Source organism: Eurosta solidaginis, chromosome X (genome assembly GCF_040869045.1).
Source record: "Eurosta solidaginis isolate ZX-2024a chromosome X, ASM4086904v1, whole genome shotgun sequence".
NCBI lineage: Eukaryota > Metazoa > Arthropoda > Insecta > Diptera > Tephritidae > Eurosta > Eurosta solidaginis.
Window position 1 is genome coordinate 11,171,817 of NC_090324.1, and position 12,654 is coordinate 11,184,470.

Genomic DNA, 12,654 nt, shown 5'->3' on the forward strand with positions numbered 1-12,654 from the left:
TCCAAACTATGTTGGCAGACGCAAGTTGCTAGGTCTACAAAGTTTGGAAAAGAGAAGGTCTTATTTTTCTATTATTTTTGTGTATAATGTGATGAATTCTAGAATCAACTGTGAACTCATTTCTAATTTAATACATGTTCACTCATCAAGTCTTAATTTAAGGACAACTCGTTTATTCGATGTAACTTTTCATGCAACCAACTATGGTTTCAATGAGCCACTCACAAGATGCGTTCGAATATGCAATTCGTATGCTAAAAATTTGAATTTCAGTTTAGAGATAAGTAGCTTTAAGACTAGGCTCTTTATACTTTTTAATTAATGAGTCTGTTAGAACTATTCGGTAGACAATAATAAATAAATAAATAAGGGTGGAACTACGTATCTGGGTTGCCAGTATTTGCTTCGGTCACTTATATTGATTTGTATTGATTAAAAACTGCAATAGTAGATAATGTAATGTGAATTAAAATTGAATAGGTAGCCGAAGCAAAAAGGCAACTTATCCGCATGCAACTGTTATGTGCCGCCACTGGGAGCTGCTGCTGCTATCCTAGAAGCATTAGAAGCAGAAATTTCTTTGATTGTTTGCATCACCGAAGCTGTGCCTTATCATGATATGGTTCGCGTTAAGCACGCTCTCTTTAGGCAAAATAAATCGCGACTAGTCGGGCCCGATTGTCCAGGAATCATCGCACCAGAAAGGGTAAGTAAATTGCCTAGCATATTAAATATATAAACAACATTTATGAATTTGTTCGTGACAATTTTTCATGCTCTTGTTGATAACCAACTGAAGAATGCAAAAACCAAAGAAATTGAAATTCATATAAATACCAATTGATTTCTTAAATAGCGTTTGGAGAGCAAAATACATATGTTTGTATGCATAGAACTGCATAGAAAGGGAGGAATTAATTAATTATTATCAGTATATTTACAAGATTTTTGTCATTTTCCCTGCGTCCCCGTTGCCAATACATTGCGTTAAGAGAGGACATCAACACCTTATTACCCACATTTATTAAAATTTTAGTAAATTTTGGTTTTTTCATTACTGATTCAATACGTGGAAAGTTATATATCGATCATTCCATGGAGAATGGTAAATTTTAGCAGACTTTCGTACTGGGGTCATTAGTATTCAATCCGTAGAAGGTTTAATGTAGTCATATCAATAGTTCCCGAGATGGTCGGGCTAGTACCTCAATGGTGCTTGTTACCGGAACGCACAGTGACTTGCACATCTCCTTCACAGCACCTCATCCTAGCCCACTTCCTTGATGAACCCTAGCAGTGTTCTTGGCTTCAGGAATTAAATGAGGGAATACTCTGGCCATGCTGAGCCAATGAACTTAGGCCTAGGTCTTGAGATTGCGTCGCATTCTAGAAGAATATGGTCCGCCGTCTGCTGATCGATCACAAAATCGGCATGTGCCCTGCGAAAATCGTTGGATCATGTCCCTGCAGAAATCGTTGGATCATGTGGTCCACTGGAGTACTTAGTATTATACTCCACTGTAATGCAGCAATGGACCAACTCATGTTTCTACACGAACATATTGTAAGCTGATCATTGTTCGTTTTTAACGATTGTAATCACTACACGCCCTCTCGTGCTGGCCGCCTTGTCGCTGGCGAGGGGGCTTAAAGGACTGCCTGAGGAATCTCTCTATTAGAGAACCTCAGACGGTGGTGAACTAAGAGGAATGCCTCTCGTGGCTTGCAATCGTGGGATTGTAAACAGATCTCAACAGGTCAGTTTACGTCTCCTGCGACTGTAAGCGATGGGAGGATTGCCGCACCAGCACCACCCCAATCCAAGGTGTTGAGGTACCCGTGCCGATGGATGAATGGTCAGCGGGTGGGTTAATACAATTGCTGATCCCGAACGGTTCCCTCCGACGCCCGGGCAAGGTCGGTTGTATAAGTGCTTTCTCAACGCATACCGGCTCTGCGGACGAGTGACCAACCTTTTCCGGCTTACTCGTGGGACCAACGTGAACCAAAACACAAATCACCAAACAAAAAAAAAAAAACAAAAACTCGGACGAAAAGACACTGGACGCAAACGACTCTACAATGGACGTTACGCTGACGAAGACGGCGACGACGATAAGGACAACGACTACGGACATTATTTCGCACAGGGCCCCGTTCTGAAGAGGAGACGCTCCTCGCCTCCAGTCAGGAGACGATTACCAGCGCTGGCGGTAGTACCATCCACAGTACACCAAAGGCTCAATCAGTACCAACAACAACAGTAAAAAGGTCCAGATGGGTACCAACCACAGCACCCAGGGACCAACTTCCAACCCTAAAGAGGCTGGTGGTACCAACCACAGTACACAGGCCTCCAAAGGAAAGAAGAGGAAAAAAAGTGAAGGACAGATTAGGCGTAACAGGTACCAGCGAGCGCTGTATACTCTACGAAGAATACAAAGTGGCGAGATCGCAAGCGGTTCTGTTTAAGTCGCATCTCTCACATCGGTTGTGGGGGAGTACGAACGCTTCCAAAGGGAGCATCCGACTCCTCATCAACCTAGACAACCAAGCTCGGCTGGGGACGTTTCTCAAAAGAGAAACAGATCCGGCCATGAAAATAGCAGTGAGGCTGTTTCGGAAAAGCCCAAACGGGCGGATACGGAACAGACATTCAGGGGACACTTCATTGATGTCGCCAGAGACTACCTGCAAGTGGCCATAGTAGATGCTGACAGTCGATCGCCAGCAACAATTCAGCAGAACTGGGTGGAGATCGTGGTCGGGCTGTCGAAATTTGCCATGCGGCACGTGCGCGACAACCCGACTGGACCTCTCTCAGTCTTTTACTCCTCCGAGACCCTGAGAGGATACAGGTTAATCAGGTGTGCGGACCAGGTCTCGTTTGAATTTCTGACATAGTGTGTAGCACAAATTAGCGGAGAGGTAAACAACCTCCAGCTAAGGCTAATACCTGCCTCAGAGGTTCCGAAGAGACCTGGTGCGCGCATTTGGCTTCCCCCCCCTGAAGGACTCGGGACAGGAGTTGCTGGATTGTATCAAGCTTTATAACAGCAACATTCCGGCTGTTGCAGAATGGCAGCTAATAAAAGAAGAAACGCCGTCGAAAACCAGCAAACCAATCCTGGTGGCCAATTGCGAGGAGTCCCTAGAGGCTCTGGCCAAGGCGGACTACAAAATTGCCTTTGCTTTTCGCATGGCCAAGGTAAAGGTATTCCGCGGCGACAAAATCCCTGCTGAAGACGACCCTGATGAAGTTGAAGGGGCAGGTAATCTGATGCAGGGTGTCAACATCAGCGACGGGGACACAACAGAAGTCCAAGTGTATGCAGATTAATCTGCAGCACTCTAAAAGTGCTACAGATTATCTTAAAATCCTTCTTGGTGAGGAGGACATCCACATCACCTTAACCAAGAGCCCGGTTCCCTGGTTCAGATAGGTTTCAGGGCTGGGAGGAAGTCCTAGATCTAACTTTGATAACCGACGAGGACCCGGCACTAGTGGAAAACTGGAGAGTGTCAGACAAAGCCTCTCTCTCGGACCCCCGCTGGACCTTCTTCGACATCAAATTTGGATCTGGCCAGACTCACCGCTACAGAAACCCAAGAAGAACAAAGTGGGATCAATTTGTAAGGCTATCTACGCCAGCTTTAGAAATAAGCGATCCTAACATAAATTGCCCGCAAAAGCTCGATGAGCTAGTCGGCAAAGTAGAGCTCGCGTTAACTACCTCTTACAACAAGTGCACCCCATATAGTATTAGTAAAAAGAAGTCCCCACCCTGGTGGAGCGGGGACCTTAGGAAACTTAGAACGACAGTACGTAAGGCATTTAATGAGTGTCTAATAACCAAGGAGTGTCAGCCATATAGGGAGGTGCTCAAAGTATACAAAAAAGCCATAAGGGTAGCTAAGGCTGTGTCCTGGCAATCCTTCTGCTCCTCAATAGAGAACACTCGTTAGTCCTCCAGACTGAGTAAAATTCTGTCCACAGAACACCACAACAATCACCTCGTAAGAAGTGAGGCAAGCCTATGGACAAACTCAGCAGAGGACTCCCTGGGTACACTCATCAATACTCACTTCCTTGGATGCGATCTAGCACCAGTAAAAGAATCTCTCTGCAGGGACTCTCAGCCATCAGAAGGCTTACTGGTCACGATAATAGACAGCGAAAAGATTAGGTTTGCCATAAATGGCTTCTCTCCATTCAAATCGCCCGGTCTTGATGGCATTATCCCGGTAATGCTACAAAAGCTAGGTGATCCAATGATCCTCTGGCTGTAAGTGGTATACAGAGAGAGTATCGCCCTGACCTATATCCCACAAAGCTGGAGAAAAACAAAAGTAATCTTTCTGCCAAAAGCAGGCAGACGCACACACGATGCCAAAGACTACAGACCAATAGGCCTCACATCCTTCATGCTCAAGGTCCTTGAGAGGTTTCTGGATATATATATTAAATCAATAATAACAGGACCAAACCTGTCAAAGGCACAGCACGCCTACATGAAGGGAAGATCTACGGAGACCGCCCTCCATGAGCTAACGGGCTTTGTGGAAAGATCACTACACTACAAACAATTCACACTAGCAGCTTTCCTAGATATAGAAGGCGCTTTCAACAACATCGAAACCGGCACAATTGTGAAAGCCCTGCAAAGGGCCGGAGTTGACAACCACATTTGTGGATGGACTCAATCAATGCTGGAAAACAGAACCATACAAGCGGATATGGGTTCAGTGACAATGACCCGCAAAGTTGGTAGAGGTACACCGTAGGGCGGGGTCCTCTCGCCACTACTCTGGGTCATTGCACTGAACGAGATACTACTCGAACTCGACAATAATGGTGTTAAGGCAGTAGCATACGCAGACGACGTGGTCATTGCAGTCTCGGGGGCTTTTCCCTCCACGCTAAGCGACATCCTTCAGGGTGCGCTAATCAGGCTACATACCTGGGCGGCATCATGCGGCCTCAACATCAACCCTAGGAAAACAGAACTGATACTGTTCACTAACAGAACGAAAATACCAACATTTCGACTGCCCTCACTAGATGGTACGGAACTCTCGCTCTCAACTAGAGTTAAGTACCTAGGCGTCGTAATAGACAACAAGTTAAATTGGAAAACCAATATCGAAAAAAGGGTAAAGAAGGCACATATCGCATACTACTCGTGCAAGAGAATAGTCAGCAGAAATTGGGGGCTACGGCCAAAACTCATGATGTGGCTCTATACGGCGGTCATAAGGCCTATCCTGACGTACGGAGCCATAGCATGGAGTTCTGCCCTGAACAAGCAATACAACACTAAAAAACTAGACAAAATACAAAGGGCAGCATGCGCAGGGATAACAGGTGCACTTAGATCGTGCCCGACGGACGCACTAAATGTTATACTTAACCCGCTGCCACTGGCCCTTCACACCAGATATACAGCGATCAGCACAGCCATCAGGCTAAGGGAGTTTGGATGAAAGAAAAACGATATGGCCACAGTGACATCCTAACCAGGCTCGCCGATGTGGATTCGACAACAGATTACCTCTCAAAAACGTTGATCTTCGACAGAAATTACAAGGTGCAGACACCCTCTAGAACGGATTGGTCGGCCGACAAAGTTGGCAGGGAGGGGGTCACCTCACTCTACACTGACGGATCAAAAATGGACTGCGGCGTCGGCGCAGGTATCTTCTCCAACCAACTAAATGTCGCAATCCCCATCCGCCTTCCAAACACAGCCAGCATCTTCCAAGCAGAGCTGCAAGGAATAGAGAGGGCCTGCATCTTCCTGCTGCAGAACCGGATAGACGGTGAGGTAGTCATATATTGCGACAGTCAAGCGGCGCTAAAAGCGCTAGAATCACCGTACACATCCTCAAAAGCCGTCGACAACTGTAAGAGGGTGCTACGTGAAGCAGCTAACCAGGCAGCTATCACACTCAGCTGGGTACCCGGCCACAGGAACACTGACGGCAACGAAAAAGCGGATACAGCACAGAAGCAGTCGCGGTGCATCGACCACTCACATCAATTAAAAGTGACATTCTCACATGTCTTAGGAAAATACCAATCCGTGATTGGTACTCTACGGACACCTGTAGAACCACCAAACTAACCTGGCCAGAGTAAAACCAGAAAAGAACCGATGATCTACTAAATTGGACTGTGGGCACTACATGGACTACTCTGCTGTAATACGGAGCTGGAATATATGGTCCAGTACTAGGACATCGCAATGTTAATTGGACCATATTTTTTGTATGAATTGTGGTTAATTTTGGAGTAGTCACTTTGTCCATACATGCATGCATGGAGTACTCGCGATTTTTGCAGGGTGTTATAGTATGTATGTATAGTATGCCCAATTTCTGCATACGGTTGTTCAGTCTATAATGCCCTGTAAGAGTAACTCTTGGGATTCTTAGGTTATCTTTCGAGAAGTCTATTATTGCCCTGTAGCGACTTGTAACATAACCTCCTAACAGTAACATAGATTGTCTCAAACCTGGAGTGTTGTTGTTGTTGTTGTAGCGATTGTAACGATTTATATGACCATATTAAACCTTCAGGCCATCCCTCCCTCTCCACCCCAAGTGAGGAGCTTGGGGTCGCCAGAGCCACGTCTGTTAGTGAAACAGGATTCGCCGCGGATAGGTGAGGTTGACAATAGGGTTTGGAGAAGCTATATATAATTGCTCTGTGAAGTTGGCACCTACTTAGGCGAATAATTAAAAAAACCCATTCGTTTGCCCACCGTTTTCCGTCACCGTGTCCAGGAAAAATTTTCGTTTGTCCACACGATTTTTGTTTTTTTTTAAATAACTTTTTAACAAAGGGTGGACAAACGAAAATTTTTCCTGGACAAACGTGGACAAACGAATGGCATTTGGTTTTTTTTAAATACTCGCAAATGGACGTGCCAACTTCACACACGATTTTTTTTTTTTTGAAATGAAATAACTTTTTAACAAAACGTGGACAAAATTTTTCCTGGACAAACATGGACAAACGAATGAAATATGGTATTTTTTTAATTATTCGCCCAAGTAGGTGCCAGCTTCACACAGCGCACTATAGCTGGCAACCCATTGAAAGGGTTGCGCTACACAACCCCTTGAATCAATTTGGTATTTTAGTCGCCTCTTACGACAGGCATACCTACCGCGGGTATACTCTAAGCCCTCTAACCCACTGGAGCCATGAGAAGCGTGGGTGTACTTTGAGTGTACCAAGACAAGTTCCGTCGTGCCTGGTGTTGTTGGGTGAGCTGCCAGGCAGCAGGGTGCAACAAATGCACCTTTCAGGAGAATACCCTTGCTGAGCCCAGAAAATCGGGGAAAATTAGATATACTGGTCAGATGCAGCAAACGAGTATATTCTATAGCATATTATCAACTTGGAGACACACAAGCTTTTATTTTCCTGTCCAGCACGGAACTGGTGCTCGGCACTGCTGCTAAGGAAGGATATGCGTAGTACTTTGCCCTTTTCAATTTGATCATCCATTCAAGAACTTCAGGTGTTTAATTATAAGTGGTCCATTTGTTTATTCGCGCGAATATCAATATATACCCGGTGAAGATGGCCAAGGCCATTCTGATTCTAATACTGATAAAGGCGAACCATTGGAAAATTTAAAAACTCAAACAGACTTTACGAAAAATGTTGATAATGGTATTAATTCTAGTACGGATAGTGAAGAATTTAAACCTAGTAAAAAAGCTAAGCTTGATAAAACCTTAACGGGAGATGACGATGTTTCTAATTTCAATACTAAGGAAGATGAACCTTTGATAAATATGAAGCTTGAAAAAGAGTTATCAAAAAATGAAGATGATGATATTGATGTTGATGCCAAGTCCAATGTTGAAAATGATGAAAATTATGAAACAGGATCTGAAAATAGTATGAGTGTGGATTATAACCTGAAGCAAAACTGTCATATCCGGTACGACCAGAATTAGATGTTAAGAAAAGAGCCTACAAAAAGAGTGCTCAGTATATTTATGGAAAATTTATCATGAGACAATGTCCAATGTATGAATTTCAATTAAATTCAGCGCACTGTTGGAAAAAGCATCTAAATTTTATGCATCGTCTAGGGAAACCAGAACATTTACGATTTAAGTATAACGAACGTGGTGCAAAATGTAAATTGTGTGATTCTCAAACAACTCCACAAATTATTGGACCAGGAGATTTCTCATATGGCCAGTAGTCATTATTTAAATGTAAATTATGCTTGCAAGACTAAAATACAATCAAGTATGAATTTTCATTTACGTGCACAACATGCTGAAACAATTGATGTAACAACGAAAAGTTTAGAATTAACTGTTTGTCCATATTGTAATCAAGAATTTGCATCACAGTGGTATTTACGCAAACACTTAATACAGGAATATGAGAAAACAGTGGATGAAAGAACATCTTTTCTATGTTTAGAATGTGGTGAAGAATTTAGATCAAATACAAGTTTACGTGTACATGTTTACGAAAAGTTTGCTCATTGTACACCACAGGATTTGAACGGAAAGATCTTGAGGGTATGGTTACATCAATGTGGCATCTACAAGGTATTTATAATGGCTAGTATGGAATGAATCCGGATATGGAAGAAAACGGAGGTGACGAAATGAATCACCATGCTTCTTTGGATTCTGGTGATACTCCTGACATGCTTCCTAATTTCGCTAGGTCTGATCTTACTATACCTACCAAACTAATATGACTCTGCAAACTGATTATGAGCAACATTACCAGCGCAGAAAAAATAAGAACTTCAAAACAAGGTTTCGGAAAGGGCACGACTATGAATAGACGTTAATGTATTTATATTGTTTATAAATATAAAAATGCACCTACCTAAAAATTACTAGAATAATAGGACATGATTTTAACTGTAAAAACCATTTAAAACATGCATTATTTATTAATTAAATATTATTTAAACAAAAAGGACGCGTTTTATTCATATAAAAAGCGAATTGACAGAAGGTAACCGGTACGGGTAACCGGCAGGCCAGTTACCCTTATTGTTGTTGTTGCATATGTTTTGGTTAGCGATAACGAAAACATACCTATTGAAGTAACTTCAAAATGTAAATAACATCGAGCGAGAAGGAATGTCGAAAACGAGTCACACGTACACTATTTTGAGAGAGCGCGTGCGTTACTTTTTCACGACAGCAATGTAAAAGTCATTAAGACGATTATTGGTGACCAAGTTATCAGTGACGATAAAGTAATCGATTAGGTAACGAGTACCTGTCTTGTAGGGTAGCTTTAATGACTCGAAATAAATGATATTTAAATTTCGTTTTATTAGTAGAAAGGTGGTTAGCACAATTTAGCGAAACCTAAAAAACGCGAAAAGCATAAAAGAAATGCCAAAAATAAATAAATTCCGTATACAAACTGCTTTTAAAAGTCATTAGTGTGCAAGGTTTTTCCTATTTTAACAAAAGGTATGTTAATGCGGTATTAATTTATTTTTTTCTCTGTTGATATCGCAGTTGTTCTTGAATCCCTTAATTGACCATCAAGTTGAGAAATAATATCATGAGCCAAGTCTGGGGTTAGTCGGTACAGCTTTCGAAACTCCGTTGCATTCAAGTGGAATGGGTTGTCTACTTCTCTAAGAAGGTGTATATCCGATGGACTTAGTAATTCTTCATCTTGTGACAAAACGTACGCCAGGTACGCAAATGCCATTTGATTTATAAATAAAGCAGCTTTTCGCGTTTTAAAGTATTTAATCAAAGTTCCGATTTTCTTTTTTAACTAAAATTGCCAGGAATATTAATTTCGTGATTTTTAACGCAGCCAATTTACTTGCCGTTTATTTAACAACACAGGAAAATAGTTGCTGAATAAAGAAATCGCTATAGTTATCGATTCGCAAATAAAACGATGGCAAATGGGGTTGAAAAGTTAGTGAATTCCACTACTGGTGTTGAGTTCGTAATTGCAACTAGTAAATAATGCATTTAGTATGGAAAGGGTTAATGCGCAAGTATACCAATCATAGGTATGACATTTGCTTTTTTTTCTTTCTTTTTTTATACTTACTTCATTCGCTCCCTATCGTATTCAACTACCGCTCACTAAATTTACTGTTCCGCGATTATTAGTACAATAAATACTCATAACATTAATTAAAATCATTGCAACGCGTATTTATTCATATTGGCGATTTCGATTTGGTAAGCTGACCATCAATAAGCTATCGAGGTCAACCGCAACAAATACAGTCCACCGCAACGAAGTAACCAGTAGCAGTCATAGTGTACCTATACAAGTGTGTTCACTAAGCGATAAACGTCAAAACTACTAACAGCCTCGCTCACCTGATGGAAATCTCAGGTCTAGAGTCGCATTTTTGGTCGCAAGTACAACAATTTGCGCTGGGTTGCATTCGATAGTGAAAAATAATTAAGTTATGTTAAACGGTGAAATTATTCTGAATATTTTCAAAAACTTTAAAAATAGCAAATAAATAAGTGTCTATAATATAAATACATTTTTTAAAGTTTAACTTAAATTTTACCCGGGTTACAATATATTTTTGCAAAAGTTTTACTAACGTTTTAAAGATTTTAAAAGATACTGCAAAATGCAACAATGTGCATAAAAGCAACTTGAAAATGCAACACGGCGTATTTTTGTAAACATTTATTTATACTTTTTCATTTGGTAAGTTAATTCATTTTTCATTATTCAATATTTCTTTACATGTTATTTATATGTTCAAATTAATTTTTTTAGGCTTTCCACAAAGGAAAATTGATCGCCAAATCAACGAAGGGGTTCTTGCCAAGCACTTTTACTGCCCTAACCTACAATCGGTCATTTGAATTATGAACAAATCCAAATCAAGTTTCTAGCAGAATTGGATCTATGGGTTGGTGAAACTTGGCGATTGGACAAATATTGAATGACGTGGACATTACAGACAATCCAATATTATTGCACTGCGAGCTGGGTACACTTGTGGGACTCCCTGCATCAGTTTTTATGCACAGTAAATTGGAGGAGCAGCCTTGTGAAGTAATGGAAGCAGATCAGTTTTATCGAGATTTCTGCTTCAAAAGACTGAAATGTAGTGTGAATTTTTATATGCAGCAAAGAGTGGATGTAAGAATAGAGATACCTATGCCATTTATATGTATTCATTAACTTTTACTAATAGGATGTACGACGAGAAATGCATATTTTGCCGAAAATTCTTTCAGGTGGCAGCTTAGCCTTTTGCTTGCCCAGGGCCAGGGTATTACCAATGATACCATCATAGCAGTGATGGCAGTTAGTAAAGCAATCAGCAGTACTGATGGTACAAGTAAAAATGTGGAGAAGAAAAATAAAAAGAAAAGCGGAATTGCGAGTTTACCATTAGCAAGCGTTTTTGATATTTTATGTATCAATGTGCTTCGCTGCAAGACACGAGAACGAAACATGGCAGACAGTGGGAATGGCAGCATAGGTACTCCGCCACCGGCAGTTGCTATGTGTGTAAAACGAGAGGAAGACAAAGTTTGCGTACCACTAGAAATCGAAGCAATGGCTATCCTTTGCAAAAATACAAAAGTAAGCCGACTGTATGATATACTTATTGAGAGCATATGTCTTTTGCTACGTTTATTCGAACAAAGTATGGTAGATTAGCTGGAAGAAACTACAGAAAAGCCGCAGTTACTTATTCCCTCTAGGTATCACTTTTTTCCTCAGGTATGTATTTAGTACTGTAGTTCCTTTTTTTTAATTCAATGATAAATTTAACGCAGGAATTTGGTCACTTTATCTTGCTCTTACTTGGATGGTGTATCGGATGATGAACTGGGATACTGGAAAAACGTAAAAAGTTGCACCGTCATTTTGGCTTACCCGTAACATGCCCATATTTTCGTCGTACCAACCGCTGTATATTCCGTAAGGAATTGGGAGAATCAACACCCTTAGTGGACACACATATTGGGTTGCGCCCTAGTGACGTTATTGATGGCAAACAATATCTTATTCAAGGAAACCATCAGTACTATCATTATCATGCTACTTCTGGTGCCGATGTTGCAACGTTAGTTTCCGGCCTAGCTATGCATTTCCAAACAGAAGGTACGCCAATTATGATATGTGGTGGTGTGTTGGCACATATTATTATCGGCATTGATTACTGCTCACAAACAGGAAAAGTAAAATTTTTGATATTGGATCCTCATTACACGGGTGGCGATGATTTACAAGCGATACAGGCAAAAGGTTGGTGTCGTTGGAAGGGTGGAGACTTTTGGGATAAAGAGAGCTATTATAATCTATGCACGCCTCAGAGACCAATAAAGTTTTAAGAGCGCTGAATTGGATGTTGCCTTTGTTTAGAAAAAAAAATGAATACCTGCGACATTTTTCTAAAGTAGCTTAAATCGACTTACGTAAAAAATGCTTGACATTTATTCCATATTTAAGGGGGCAGACAGTAGGCTTATCATCAATATATGAATTTTAGACAATAAAATACCTAGCCAGCATTTTTTGAAATTTTTGATAATAAAATATTCAAATATCATACCCCAAAGTGATTAAAAACGTTCAAATTTAAAGGTATTTTTTATTCGAAAATTTATGTATCGTCGGGAGAAAAATGTACCATA

The 12,654-nt window shown here is 41.1% G+C and overlaps 1 pseudogene; it reads left to right on the top strand.

The window, feature by feature from the left end:
• The first annotated feature begins 8,217 nt into the window (after window positions 1-8,217).
• Window positions 8,218-12,351, top strand: LOC137234783 (probable Ufm1-specific protease 2; annotated as a pseudogene).
• The last annotated feature ends 303 nt before the right edge of the window (window positions 12,352-12,654 follow it).